Source organism: Notamacropus eugenii, chromosome 5, assembly GCF_028372415.1.
Source record: "Notamacropus eugenii isolate mMacEug1 chromosome 5, mMacEug1.pri_v2, whole genome shotgun sequence".
Lineage (NCBI taxonomy): Eukaryota > Metazoa > Chordata > Mammalia > Diprotodontia > Macropodidae > Notamacropus > Notamacropus eugenii.
Genome location: NC_092876.1, coordinates 173,706,883 through 173,722,439, shown reverse-complemented (window position 1 = coordinate 173,722,439; position 15,557 = coordinate 173,706,883). Strand labels below are relative to the sequence as shown.

At 39.8% G+C, this 15,557-nt stretch overlaps 1 protein-coding gene across 10 annotated transcripts in view; it reads right to left on the bottom strand.

Moving 5' to 3' along the window:
- Positions 1 to 15,557, bottom strand: part of FAM118B (family with sequence similarity 118 member B) — a 94,533-nt gene that overhangs the window by 78,867 nt on the left and 109 nt on the right. For 2 of the 10 annotated variants that reach the window (XM_072611523.1, XM_072611524.1), the window contains exon 1: positions 15,395 to 15,507. The exons of 1 other annotated variant lie outside the window; for it this stretch is intronic. The gene's annotated coding sequence lies outside the window, so the exon portion shown is untranslated. Of the gene's footprint in view, positions 1 to 14,735; positions 14,807 to 15,394; positions 15,549 to 15,557 lie in introns of those variants that run through there. 7 more of the 10 variants (XM_072611529.1, XM_072611527.1, XM_072611525.1 and 4 more) reach the window with 5 other exon arrangements.

The following is a 15,557-nucleotide window of genomic DNA, read 5'->3' as shown; positions in this document are numbered from 1 at the left end:
TGATGGTAAGCCTTGTTCTTCCTCATCAGAAAGGAAGGGAGGAGATATATATTCACCAAGAAAGTAGCCTTCTATGGTCTTATTTTTTTTCCCTTTTCTGGGCATTTTCCCAGTAGGTTACTTGACTTCTGAGCATCCTCTCCACACCCACCTGGCCTCCAGATCCACCCAGCCAGGGCTTGGGGTCTGAGATTCAAATGCTGCTTCCCAGCCTTAGGGCTTCGGCGGGGGTGGGGCTGCTATTCAGTGTGAGATTAAGTTCAGGTGCTCAGGTGGGGGCAGGGCCGCCACCTGCGGCTCAGTTCCATCAGGGGGTTTATGCAGAGACCCTCAACAATGGATCCGAGCTCCTGCCTGCTCTGGGAGCCCCCCTCCTCTGCTGCCTCCTGAGGGGGCCCGAGTTTGGGGGACCCCGCTCACCTCCCGGCGAGCCACAAAGACTCTCTCACTGACCTTTGGCACCTGTGGGTGGAGGGACCAGCGCGGCCTCTGGAGATTCTGTCCCTGAAGCCCGCTGGGATCTGCTCCTCTCGGTGCTGCACGGCCAAGCCAGGGCTGGGCTCTGCTCCGGGTCCGGTGCACGACGGATCTTTGGTGTTGGCTTTTCAGGGCTCTCTGGAACAGAAATCTCCTCCACTCCATTGTTCTGTGGCTTCCACTGCTCCAGAATTTGTTGGGAGTTCTTCCTTACAGGTATTTTATGGGCTGTGGGTTTGGAGCTAGCATATGTGTATCTTTCTTCTCTGCCATCTTGGCTCCTCCAAAGATTTTTAAAATGATATAAAAGAAGTAGAAGAAAGAATTGTGAAAAACGGGAAAAGAAATGAAAGTTATGCAAGAGAATCAAGAAAACAGAGTCAACAGCTTGGAAAAGGAAGCACAACAATTGACTGAAGAAGAAAACCCCTAAAAAAACTAGAACTGGCCAAACACACAAAAAAATCCACTGAAGAAAACAACTAGTAAAAAAGGAGAATTGGCTAAATGGACAAGAAGGTACAAATGCTAACTAAAGAAACAAAAATTAGAATCAGGTAAGAGGAAGCTAATGACTCTATGAAACATCAAGAATCAGTCAAACAAAATCAAAAGAATGAAAAAATAGAAGAAAATGTAAAATATCTCACTGGAAAAACAACTGACCTAGAAAACAGATCCAGGAAAGATAATTTAAGAATTATTGGACTGCCTGAAAGCCATAAAAAAAAAAGAGCCTGGACAGGATCTTTCCAGAAATTATTGAGGAAAACTGCCCTGATATCCTAGAACCAGAAGGTAAAATAGTAATTGAAGGAATCCTCTGATCACCTCCTGAAAAAGATCTCAAAATGAGTATCAGGTCAAGGAGAAAATACTGCAAGCAGCCAGAAAGAAACAATTTAAATATTGTGGAGCCATAATCAGGATTACGCAGGACTTAGCAGCTTCTACATTAAAAGATAAGAGACCTTGGAATATGATATTCTGGAAGGCAAAGGAGGTTGGATTACAACCAAGAATCAACTACCTTAGCAGCTTCTACATTAAAAGATAAGCGACCTTGGAATATGATATTCTGGAAGGCAAAGGAGGTTGGATTACAACCAAGAATCAACTACCTAGTAAAATTGAGCATAATTTTCCAGGAGAAAAAATGGATATTCAATGAAATAGGTGATTTTCAGTCTTTCCTGATGAAAAGACCAGAACTGAGCAGAAAACCTGATCTTCAAATACAAGACTCAAGAAAAGTATAAAAAGGTAAACAGGAAAGAAAAAAATGTATTATTCAATAAGGTTCCAGGGATGGGAAAAATGCAGCCTTACAGTCACACGTAGTCTTGTAGGTTCATGGGTATTACGACTTTTTGATGAGTCTAGGTGTTACAGAACAAATCCTTTTATTAAGGGGATTTGTTCTGAAAGTTTGGATTTAGTCAAAGGGCCACATTTGAGGGCTTGGAGGGGTACATGTGGCCTCGAGGCTGCAGGTTCTCTACCCCTGGACCATTCTGAAAGCAATTTAGAGTTAGTGTTAGGCATGTCTCCATAAGGTCAAAGATAGAAAAGCCCCATCTACACCAAAATATCACTAAAAGCCCTTTGTGGTAGCAAAGAACAGGAAATAAAGCATGGAATAACAAAACATCAACTGAAGAATAGATAAACTGTGGCAAATGAATGTCATGGAATATTACTGTGAAATAAGAAATAGCTTACTCACTTGTTAGTTTAGGGCAAAGAGGATCCACTGGCAGAAAAACGCCAACCTTATGGACTTGTGAACTGATCCAAACATTCTGGAGAATGCTTTGAAACCATGACCAAAGGGCTATAAAACAGTGCATGCCCTTTATCTTTGGTCCAGCAATAGCACTAGTAGGTCTGTATCTCAAAGATATCACAAAAATGGGGAAAGGACCTGCATATCAAAAATATTTATAGCAACTCTTTTTGTGGTGGCAAAGAATTGGAAATTGAGGGAATTCTGATTAACTGGGGAATGGCTGAACAAGTTGTGGCATGTGAATGTGATGGAATATTATTATGCTATAAGAAATGATGAGCAGGTGGATTTTGGAAAAACCTGGAAAGATTTACATGAACTGATGCTGAATAATTTTAATATCACATCAATAATAACCTAAATTTATTTAGATAACTGGAGCTCTTTCCTCATTTGAAAAATGGGATAGAATCTGCTCTCTTTCAAAATTATAAAGTGCCATGATTTGTACATTTATTTCAAAGTTCCTACTCAGCTCTGGTCTTAAATCAGAAATGCTTAATAGCCCTCTTATTATCTTAAAGATGTTGATTTCTCCCCCATAGATTATACTCAATTTGTTTGCTGGCTGTGTGGCTTTGGGAAAGTAAATCAAGCTCACTTAGCCTCAAATTCCTCATCTGCAAAATGGAGATAACAATAAAACTTATTTCACAGGGATAAAATGAGAATATTTGTAAAGCTACTTACAAAAACCTCACAGTACCATGTAAATGTTAGCTATTTTTATTATGTTAACAAGAATGTCAATAACTACAAATCCCTATGTCTTTGTCATTTGTATGAAATCTTCATGATGATGATGGAGATGATGATGATGATGATGATAGCTAACATTTATATACTGCTTACTATGTGCCAGGCATTGTGTTAAGCACTTTATAGATATTCTCTCATTTTATCCTTACAACCACCCTGGGGAGTAGATGCAATTATTATCTCCATTTTACAAAGGAGGAAATTGAGGGAGACTTGCCCAGGGATACCAGTATCTGAAGCTAGATCTGAACACAGGTCTTCCTAATTCTAGGTCCAGTTCTCTATCCACTGTTCTATCTAGCTGCCAATTATTCACAAGAATAATTGACATACAGAGGGCAACCCTGATTAAAATATGACAAGGGAACAGATAGATTTTTGCAAATGAGATTCTATAGTAGACTGTATCTTTACACTGCACATTTAAGAGGTTCAAAGAACATAAAAATTGCCTCGTGTTTATTTTTTTTGCTGGCTATGAAAAGAAAATACACCCTTAAAGGCTTTCTGTCAAGGTGTTTCACAAGCTTAAGTCACAATCATAAAAGATTATTTAATAGATATAATAACAGAGAACTTTGTTCCATGACCTTCTGGTTCCTCAGCAAAGCATAATAAACAAGTCATAAAATCAGGAAAATATATGCTTCCTAAAGGCATTTGACACTTTTACAGATGAACTACAGTGAATTCAAATAGAAGTGATTCCCCAAATGGTAAGATCCTCTGAATGCTTCTGTCTGTAGACGACACTGCTGCTTACATCAAACTCTGGAACATTAGAATGTCTACTAAATAAGAACTATCATCAAAAGTTTGCTAAAACTATTTATAAAGAAAAAACCATGTGAATGAAAAATGCCTATTTCATAATATAATATGCAATTAGTAATAACTCACATTTATGTAGTGCTTTAAAGCATGTAAAGCCAACCCTATAAAGCAAGACAAGGACAAAGACTACGAAGTTAACTGAGTGACCTGCCCACGGAAACACAGCTGAGAAATACATGAAGTAGACTCAAAGTCAAGATTTGACTAAAAGTCTAGCTTTATTGTGCTATCTTGCTTCTTGATAGGGCTGGCTCATCAATACATGTTTTGTGCTGATTCTGTAGACCAATGGAGACCTGGGCTTATAACTGAGTAAGAGAAAGAGAGTAGCTAGATTGCATTTGGGAAATTACAATGATTTCCGTGGCTCCAACCTTCTCATTGAAATAAGCCATCTTTTTAACCAGTATTCTTCTGGTAATTCCATATGGTTACGAATGATGAAATCTGAAAATCTCTAAAGAATCCTAAGTCCCATACTCAAGTGGGCATAAATAGTCACTGCATATAACTAACAATTAGCAAAAATTAGTATGACTGATATCAAAATACAAATGGTCAGAAAAGCACTGAGAAGTCACTTAACCTCTCTGAGCTTCAGTTTCTTCATCTGTAAAGTGGAGACACTAATAGGGTTGTTGTGAGAGTAAAATAAGATATTCATAAAGTTCTTTGCAAACTTTAAAAGTGCTATATAAATCCTAGCTGCTATAATAATAATAATAATAATAATAATGAATTATTATTATTATTCCACTCAAGGGATGATGAAGACATGGCTTTAAGTGGTGGTTGCATGAGTGAAGGGAAGAGCAGAAATGTTAAGGGAAAAACAAGACTAACATTAAAATTACAAACAGTGATTTGAAAACTGGTGGTGTCTTCAACAGCAACAAGTATATTTGAAAGAGGGACAAGTTTAAGGGAAAAGAGGATGTCTATTTTGGATATGTTGAGTTTGTAGAACTGATGGGGCATCCAGTACAGATATCTACCTGTAAACTGGCAAAGCAGGACTGGTATTAGTGGTACAGATTAGGGTTGTGTAAACATAGATTTAGGGATTATCTATAATCTAATAATCCACAGTAGCTGATGAGACCAGAGAGAAGGTATCAAGAGCAAAGGGAAGAGGGCCCAATATAAGAGCACTGGAGGACCCTAAAGGTTAGGGAGCAAGAGATGATTAAAAATCCAACAAAAGAGAGGGAGGAGAAATAAATCATAAAGGCTGGGTTAAAAAAATCTAACCACTCCAAGACAGTATCACAAAAGTCAAGGGAGGAAAGAGTAGGAAGAAATGGTGACCAATGATGTAAAAAATTGCAAAGAAGTCAAGGATGAGAACTGAGTAAGGGCCATTAGATTTACTAATTTAGAAATCAGTGGTAACTTTGGAGAGAGGTTTTAAAGTTAGAAGCAAAGCTAGAAAACTGATTGCAAGGGACTATTAAAAGTTAGAAAAAATGTAAGGAAGAGGGGACAATAATACTGATGATGATGATAATAGCAGCTAGCACTTATATAATATTTAAGGTTTGCAAAGAGCTTCATAAATATCACCTCATTAGATACTCACAACAAGCTTGTGAAATAGGTAGTACTATTATTATCCCCATTTTATAGATGAGGAAACTGAAGCTGGGAGTGCTCAAGTGACTTAATTCACACAGGTAGCAAGTGTCTGAGACAGAATTTGAACTTGAGCCTTATTGATCCCAGGTCTAGCACTCTATCCACTGTACCATCTCACCGCCTCCTAAAAGAAGCCTCTTCTAGAGTATAGAGAGCTTCTCCCAGGACACTGGCAGTGAAAAAAAAGATGACATGAATAGCTTACCAGGGCATAAGGGTCACATGAAGGATTTTTTCTCTTTCATAAAAAATGCTATTGATGCCTTTTTTACAGCATCTTCCAATATATTTCTTTTTTCTCTTCTTCCTAGCTAGCCTGGGAGTCTTCCTTAACACACAAAAAAAGCAACAAAACAGCTAAACAAAACCAACCAACACGTGGACTGTGTTTGGCAGCATAGTTAGTACTCCACAGCCTATCCTAATGACAAGATGGAGTTTCAGTTTCTCATCTCTTCTCAGGGGCCAAGTTTGGGCTTTACAACCACCCTGTGTTATTTCAATTGACATCACCACACTGTTCTTTCCACTTATGTTACTGCTGTAGTCATTGTATATCATATTTTCCCGGTTTTGTTTACTTTACATCAGTTTATAAGTACTCCTACATTCTCTGAATCCTCATATCCAGTTTCTCATGGCACAATAATATTTTGTTACATTCACATACCACAATTTTATTATTCATTCCATTCAAGTGAAGTTTGGGTTTGTTGTTTTTTTTTTTAAAGATCTGAGACTCCTGAGTGTGTTTGTAGGAAGCTAGGAATATGAAAGAGAAATGAGAGGCTGATTGAAAGGGCAAGCTCCTGAAGGTGGGCCGTGAAAGACAAAAGTGGAAGGATTAGCCTTCATCAGAGACTGTAGCACCATGTAGAGGAATCAAGGTAAGAGAGCCAATTATGGAAAGGGAGCTTGTAAGAAGTAACCCACATTTTCTCAGTAAGTTAGGAGTCAAGGTTCGTTCTCTGTAAAGAGGGAGGGGGTGGTATGGGAGTTTTTGAAGAGAAAAGAGAAGGTTTAGAACAGCTGCTGTGTGGGATGGGATACGCCAATTAGGAGAGAATAAGAAGATTGCCATGCAACAGAAAGGGCCAGTTTGAATTAGATAATTTATTAATTAGTATAAGATTAAGTTAACTTTGGTAGGATTGTTATTTTAATTATATTAATTATATTGTGACAACCTAGGCATAGCAGTTGTTTCTGTTTTGGTCAGAAACCCTGAGGGTGTTCCCCTTCCAGATTGATTCTTTTTTTTTTTTTGGACTAGATAAAGAGGTCATTCTCTGCCTCATTTCTTACCTAGCCTAAATCACTGAATGGGTATTGCCTCAGTCAAACTGAGATCTGCAAAAGACCTTAGATTAAAAAGGTCGAGGTAGCCCTCTACATCTAGGACCATTTCCAGTCATCCTGATCTCTATCTCGCCACTGGACCCACATGGCTCTGGAGGAAAAAGTGAAGCTGGTGACCTGCATAGCACTCCCTCACTTAAATCTAATTCACTTGCATATCATAGAATCACCTCCCTAATATCATGGTCTTCTTCAAAAACAAAGGAGAAACAATCTCTGTGAGTAGAAATAGGAACTGCCCCACTGGGGACCCAAGTGGAACTGGCCAGTTGGGCAACACTGATAACTTTCTCTCCTTCTACAAGGAAGAAGTTCTGTTTCCACAGTTTGGGGTAATCAGATTTGTGACCTAGCATGGTCAGGTTAGAGGTCAGAAACTTGTGCGCAGGTTTGATGGAGGGCATTGCCTCAGTCGAACTGAGACCTGTCAAAGACCTTAGCTTAAATAAGCCAATCTCCAGGGCCATCTCTAGTCATCCTGATCTATATCTTTCCACTGGACCCAAAGAGCTCCAGAGAAGAAAATGAGGCTGATGACTTTGCATAGCCCTCTCTCACTCAAATCTAATTCACTTGCATGTCATGGCATCATCTCCCTGATATCATTGTCCTTTTCAAAAACAAAGGACAAAAAAACAACGTTCCTCCAGTAAGTTATTTTTAAAAATTGAGGTAGCATTTTGTAACCAAATCTATACAAATATTAAGTGTGCTTTGGTAGACTGACTCCCAAATATATTATGCATTTGTAGTTATTTTGAATGAGATTTCTACTTCTATTTTTGCCTCCTGGAATCATTATTATGCAGAAATGCTGTTGATTTCTGGGGGTTTATTTTGTAGCCTGAAACTCTGCTGAAGCTATTGTGTCAATTAGTTTCCTGATTCCCTAGGATTTTCTAAGTAGATCATCACATCATTAGGAAACAAAAGTTTTATCTCTCTTTTATCTATCTTTATGCCTTTAATTTCTTTTTCTTGTTATCATTATTTCTAGCCCAGTTGTGTGATTTCCTTTAGGGGTATTTGGCAGCAGTTGAGCAGGAGCAGAAAAAGTTGGTGAGAGTGACCCAGAGTTGGAGTTTGGAAAGGAATGAGTAGTTAAAAGACAACATAATAAAGCATTCAGAAGGCAGAAGAAAATTTATAGTTTAACAGGTTAACTTTGTCCTACTGATACAGGAAAAGTCAGGCCAGAACAATAGCAATGGAATTACTAGATGATGAGGTAAGGACGCAGAACAGGTATAAGAAAAGAAAGGCACAGGGAGATGGAAGAATAGAAATATTTTGGAAGGGAAATTTATATTTTAAAAAGCCTAGTGAATTAAAATTGACCATTCCTTACTCAAAAACTGAAGAAAAGTGAAAGGATTAAAAATATCATGTAGAAAAATCCCTTTATAATGATGACATAGGGTTAAGCTCAGTGTTTTCCCACCCTCTTCATTGTATTACACAGTACATAGATGAGGTACACTGTTACTGCAGAGGTGGTTCATCTTCAGAATAACCCAGCCAGAATGTCTCAAGGTTACAGAATCATAAAACTGGCACAGGTAGTATTCTGCAATACCACTCCCTCTGGCTACTCCCAATCCTCAGAAACCTATGAGGTCCAACTTTATGATTCAATGATTGTGTCTCCCTAACTACTTAGGAGAAAAAAACTCGGACCCATTCTCTAAAACAGGAATTCTTAACCTTTTCTGTGTCATGAATCCTTTGTTAGTCTGATGAAGTCTATGAATCCCTTCTCAGAATGAATTTTTAAATGCATGAAATAATTAATGATAATGATGGCTTGCATTTATATAGCACTTAAAGGTTCACAAAGTATTTTACATGTTATCCTCACAACAACCCTGTGAGGTAGGTGCTGTTATTACCTATTTTACAGATGAGGAATTTGAAGTTGAGAGAGCCCAGGGTCATTCAGCTAGCATATGTCTGAAACAACATTTGAACTCAGGTCCCAGATTTTCAATGCTCTATCCACTGCACCTAGATGCCTCAAAAAAGCTAGCATTTACATAATGATTTTATATTTTAAGTATATTATTTCATTTGGTCCTCACAACAATGTATTATTACTATCCTTTTATTCAGAGATGAGGAAACTGAAACAGAGGTTAAACGACTTTCCCAGGGCACACAGTTAGCAACTGTCTGAAGCAGGATTTGAACTAAGGTCTTTCTGACTCCAAGTCCATCAATCTATCAACTGCATCTAGATGCTTAACAAAGGAAATCAACTACGTTAATTATCAAAATTGCAATTATTATTACAAATATTAATCACAAAATCACAATTATTTCAGTTAAGAATCCACTTACATTATTATAACTGCAAAATGAAAGGCAGGGTGGGGCAGTAGACAGAGGACAGCCTAGGAGTGGAGGGAGGAGGGACTGGGATCTTGGTTCAAGTCCAGACTCTGACCTTCTTTTACTAGCTGTATGACCCTGGCTAAGTCACTTAGCTCCATACTCATTGAGGCTCCCCCCTCCCTTCCTTTCCCCTCTAATACTGGAAATTGCAGATCTGCATCTGTAAAAGGATGCTTCCACGTTCAGAGCTTTCCTGAACCCCATGGAAATTGCAGGTCTGCCTCCTCCCATAATTATACCTAAAAATATGCACATCACAGAATGAAAGGCCAATGCTAGAAGGGACCTCAGAAGCCAGCTATTCCAATCTCTTCAATTTAACAGAGGTAACTGAGGCCTATAAAGGTTAAATGATTTGCCCTAGTTCACATGGATAGCAAACATCAGAGCTGAGATTCCCCTGGTCAGGCCCACTGATTTTTCCATGGTATCACAGTGTCCTAATTTCTTTGTAATTTGAAGACTCCTTGGGCAGAGTTTAATTGAACAAATATTGCATATAGATGGAAGGTTTCAAGCTTTACAAGTATGTGATTAGTTTCAGATATAGCTATGCTTTTTTTTTTTAATAACTGTACTCCTCTTCTTTTCCTAGAACTCCAGATCCTGTGCAACTAGCTAAATCATCTAGGATTCTCTAATGAGTTAGTTTTGTAAGGGTGGAGGAAAACAATTAAGTATCAAAAAAAGTCTCTTGAAGCTGCTTTTTAAAGTCTCTACAAAGATCAATACTGTAGACCCTGTTTCAAGGGATACCATAGGTCTTTTATATTTGGAACTAGCATAAGGTAAGGGGGCACAGAAATCTTTCCTTGGGTATCCAGGCAAATCTAACCTTCAGCATGTATTTATATAAGTATAAATATTTTAAGTCACCCTTCATCACTTTCTACATAGACTAATATATAACAACCTCCCAACTGGACTTTCCAACTTCCAGTCTCTCCCCTCTCAAATCCATCCTCCACATAATGCCAAAATAATCTTCCTAAAGCATAAGTCTGACTAAACGTCTCTCCTCACCTCAAGAATCTTCAGGGGCTTTCTACTGCCTCTAAAATAAAATACAAACTCTTCAGCTTGACATTTAAAATCCTTCACAGTCTTAACTCCAGCCTCCCTTTTCAGGCTTATGGAATATTACTCCACCTCACACATGCCATCTTCCAGCCAAACTGGCCTACTTGCTGCTGTTTCCTGAACTTTTCTTTCTCTCCCTCTCTCTTTCCACATCTCCATGTCTTTGCAAGTGTATTTGCGTAAAAAACACACTCTTTACTTCCCTTGGTGTTATAATCAACACTTTACTTTTCATTTTTTTTTTTGGAGGGGGGAAGGCAGTCAGGGTTAAGTGACTTGCCCAGGATCACACAGTTAGTAAGTGTCAAGGGTCTGAGGCCACATTTGAACTCAAGTACTCCTGACTCCAGGACTGGTTCTCTATTCACTGCACCATTTAGCTGCCCAAACTCCTCACTTTTACTCCCCCCACATATCCAATCAGTACTCATATCTTCGGTTTCTACAAAAACAACATTTTTTTCATCAGTCTCCTTTTCTCTATTCACATAGCCACCCAATTTCAGGCTCTCATCACCTTTTACCTGGACTATAGATAGCAATAGTCTCTTGTTCTCCCTGACTCAATCCCCTTTCCAATTTATCCTCCACATAGCTGCCAAAGTGATTTTCCTAAACTCCTCTACTCAAAATTCTAATGGCTCCCTATTGATTTAAGGACCAAATATTATTTCATCTTTATCTTGTCCATGGGCCACTTGTGGCATGCCAAAGGATTTCCTCTACATACAAAGGATGTTTTCCTCTACATTTTTCACAGGCTGAAATCCTTTGGCGGGCTGCAAGTTGTGCAAGCCTGCACTAGTTAGCAGGAGCTAAATAAATGCTTGTTGGATTGGACCAGATGCTTGTTTCAAACCAAGGAGACCTCTTCAATTCTGGCATGAACTGGGAAATACTGTTATAAACTATTAAATGAAGCTTTTGCTTCTTGCAGTTATATTCTGAAGATCATGACTCAACATATGTCCATATCTGTGTAATAAGTCATGTTACAACAGCACTGAACTATCTACACCACTTGTGGTACTAATATACCACTATTATGGGACTTTGGTTCTACTATTGATTTACTGGATTATTGGTTCTGTGAGAAAGCAGACCAAAAAAAAGTCCCTAAAAAAATGAAAGAAACTGGTATTTGTTTATGTATTGGTTAAACAACAGAGGTGGAAAATAATAAAGCACAATAGTTAAACAAATAAACAAGGAAGGGATAAAGACAACAATACCTAAAAGAGAAAATCCAGAAACAAGTGAAAAAAAAAATACTACCAATTTTTTTTTGATAAATTCTTTACTATTCCACCCAGGTATATACCCCAAATCATTTGTCTTCACATAAAGAGGTAGAACTTAGGAGAATATAATGTGACTAGCTAATTACAATACATTATTAATAAGCTGAACTATGTTACTAGTAAAGCACTTCAAAATACAAAATTTAAAATCATACGGACCTAAACTCCAGAATGAATTAACTCTTATTTTTTTCCTTCTGGGGTACCTCAGCCTGAAGCTTAAGCATACATTCTTTGAGAAATGACGTATGAACTGAGCTTTTACATTCCTGCCACAGAAATCCCAGTGTCTGTAACAGTGGCATTTCATGTTTGGGACAGAGATGGATTAAGTTAGAAAGGGACTTAATGAAGAGAACCATCACTTCATAATGAAAATAATTTTAAAATACCAATCTAATGTTATAAATTTCAATTCCAAAGCTCTAGTTTCAGTGCTGAAGGTCCAAAATATTTTTCCTTCCTGTTCTTGCCCAGAAAGACAACAAACTATAGGCAACCGAGTTTTGTCTCTCTAAAATAATATATCAAATATAGTTATTCTGACTAGTTATTCTGGAATCCAAGTCTGGACAATGTCAGTAAATGGAATAATCTCTCAGTTAACCACATTTCCCAACGTTCTCACAATTACAGACTTTGTTGGACAGAGAGAGGTGGTCTTTTCTCTCCCCACTTCCTCTTTCTCTTTCCCCAAAAGTCAAACTATCTATGCATCTGCAACTCTTAATCCCTTCCACCATATACTTTAATATACCACACATATACTTTATTTACGCCTTTTCTTGTTATTTACTATTTCCACTAGGTTAAGAAAATTGGCAAAGAGTACTCAATAAATCTAAGTTGTCAGAAACTAATTTTTTTTAGTAAACTATCCAAAGGAAAATATTAGTCAGATCTCAGGGAAGTAATGTGGTACAGTAGAAAGAGCACTGTCTTTGGAACATTGGGACCTGGATTTTAATTCTGGCTCTTCCTTTTACTACTTCTTCCTCTGTGATCATGGGCAAGTCACTCTTTGGATCTTGAGTTCCTCATTTATATAAATGGGGGGAGGGGGTGTCTGCACTAGGTGATCTCTAACATCCTTTTCAGCTTTAAATTTATCATCTATTGCCACCTGACTCTTTATTATATATTTTTTGATTTGGCTTATTAGAAATGGCTGAATAAGTGAGCTAATGACAGGAAGGAGAGAAACTTGGCATTTAAAGTTTGCTCATTTCTCCGAATGGATCAAGATCTGTCCATCTCTTGTATAACTTATCTTCTCCCCACTGTTTCCTACTTACTATGACCTCCTATACTTTCATTAAGATCCCTTCCTTTCTCTAATTCTTCCAAGAGAAAGGCATGGGCAAAAGTCTACCAATCCTTGATAAATCTCATATTACTTCTTTGGAGGAGGCAAAAAAATCTAGCTTTCCCCCCCAATTCCTTTTCCAGTGATTCATTCAATTCAGGATCTGTGCTGGTACTCTGACCTTCCTTAAATCTAGCAGAGTTCACCGATTCACATTATTTTATTTATCAGTTCCAGACTAATTACTCCCAAATCTACATCTTCAATACTAAACAATCACCAGTGCTCCAGTCCCATATGTCCAACTACCTAAATATTTACACTTGGAAGTTCCTCACCAATCCCAACCAAAAGAGAGTGGAAAAAACATTTGACCAGGAGTCAGGAAATTGTCATTTCAAATCCGTTTACTAGCTTTGGGACCTTGGGCAAATTACTCAACATCTCTGGGCCTCAGTTTTTTCAAGTGTAAAATCAAAGAGATGGCATGGTTGATTTCTAAGATCCCTTTCAATTCTAAATTCTATGATTCTATGCCCCAAATCTTCACGTTTTCTTCCCAAAGAGGTTTCTGTTCACAACTTTTGTCAAAGTACTACTATTTTTTTCTTCAGTCTATTGGAAATAGTTCCATTTATCAAGCACTTCACTGTTTTTAAAATATGTCCTTTAAATTCTACAAGGCAGGTAGAGGAAATGATTTTTATTTTTATTTGTACAGGAACTGTGATGTCAATGGTATGGGGAACTACTGTTGAAAAAAATTCTCTCTACCAAAGCAGATCGGCAAGTGTTTTGCAACTTGTCTTAAGAGTTGGACTGAGGGGGTTAAGTGACTTGCCTTGGATGTGTCAGATGGGAGAGATACGAACGGAGGTCTTGTGATTCCAAGGTTTGCTGGATTCTCTAACCACTTTATCTGCCTATTTTAGGCTATTAGTCTCATTTTACAAATGAGGAAATTGAGGTTGAGAAAGATGATATGACTAGTCCACAGTAACTGAGGTACGTGGCTGGATCAAGACTTTAATCCAATTTGCCTTCTGACTCCAGACTGGAGCTTTTTTGTATTCCACTAAGTTGTTTTCTCTACTAGTGAGGAGGTACTTCTTTTTTTTAATAAATTTTTTTGATCTCTTTGTTTTTACATAATCCATATTTCCCCTTGTATCCCTCTTCCCCACTCATCCCGGATAAACATTTTTAAAGGAAAAAAAACGTTCAGCAAAACTAACGTAAAAAATGTGACATCAATCAACCAACAAATATTTATTAAAAGTCTACTCTGTGCTAGGCACTGTGCTAAGTACTATTATGCCTTTTCCTGTTCTTAACGAAGACGCTGCTTCCAACCTACTGACTCAGTTTCTGTCAACACGTATAGACATCTCCCAGGGGAGTTAAGCACTGCTTATTCAGACCAGGAAAGGAACGTTGTACATCTGGTTATCTCACTTCCTAAACTTCTCAATCTGCCTTTTAGAAAAAAAGCACAATGGAATAAACTGAACTGGTTCTGATACCATTTGGGCTAAGAAGAAGAAAAGGAGGGCAGCATTTTCACAGAATCCCAGAGCTGGAAGGGACCAGAGAAGCTTCTGGTTTAACTTCTTGGCTCCATGCTGGATTTCCCCTTATTATGTCTCTGCCAGCGTAAAAGGCCTGGGAGTTGATAACATTTTTTCACTATCTGCTACTTTAAGGTGCTGGCACTGGAAACACAAAGCGCCTCCACAGCAGGGGGTGGCACGGGCTGGAGTCAGTACTGGGGAGGCATCCCAGACCTGCGCCAAGGACCACTCACCTTTCCAGGGTCTCCGTGCAGTAGGGTCCCTTCCACTTCTCCACCCCGGGGTCTGCCTATCTAGGGGCACGGCTTGGGGAAGTTGTGCCCGCGTGTGACTATCAGGCACATCGTCCTTTCGGGAGCAGGGGGACGAACAACTTCACACCGAGCGGAGAGCCAGCTGAGGTGTGTTCTCCTTTCTGATTGCGGGGTGGAGAAGCAGAAGGAGCCAAGAAACGAGGTCTTAGGGGAGGCAGGGCTGGAAGCCCGGACACCACACAAGGGGCCCGCAGGTGTCCGGGAGGGGGAGAACCGGGGACGTTCCCCGGACGGTCCCGCTTACAGACAAAGAGGCGGGGAGCTGGAGAGCCCACCCAGGGCTTCTCGAGGGCATCCCCGAGCGCCCGGGGCGGGAGGATCGGTGCGGACAGGCTGCGGTTCCCCGGCGGTCCGCGGGCTGGCGCCTTCGCCGGGGCGACAAGGGGTCCCTGAGGAACGTTGGCGAGGGTCGCCAGGGAGGGAGCGGGGGTGGGGAGCTGTTCTTAAGTGGGGCTGTCCCCTGACGAGGAGTGCCGAGGAAGCAGTCTCAGAGGATGCGGCCCCGGGGCCCCGGGGGTCGAGCGATGCCTGAGGCGGCCCCGGCGCACTTCCCCCGCCAGTCCCTCAAGCCGACTCACCCAAGTCGCCTAAGTCTGCCCGTCAGCCTGCCGCCGCCGCCGTTCTCCAGCTGCTGCTACCGGCCCGCGCAGCCGCACTCAGCGCCGAACGGCCCCACGTGACACACCCGCCACCCGCTCGGCTCCACCTACCCACCCTCCTTCTTTCCCACGTGACCCTCTG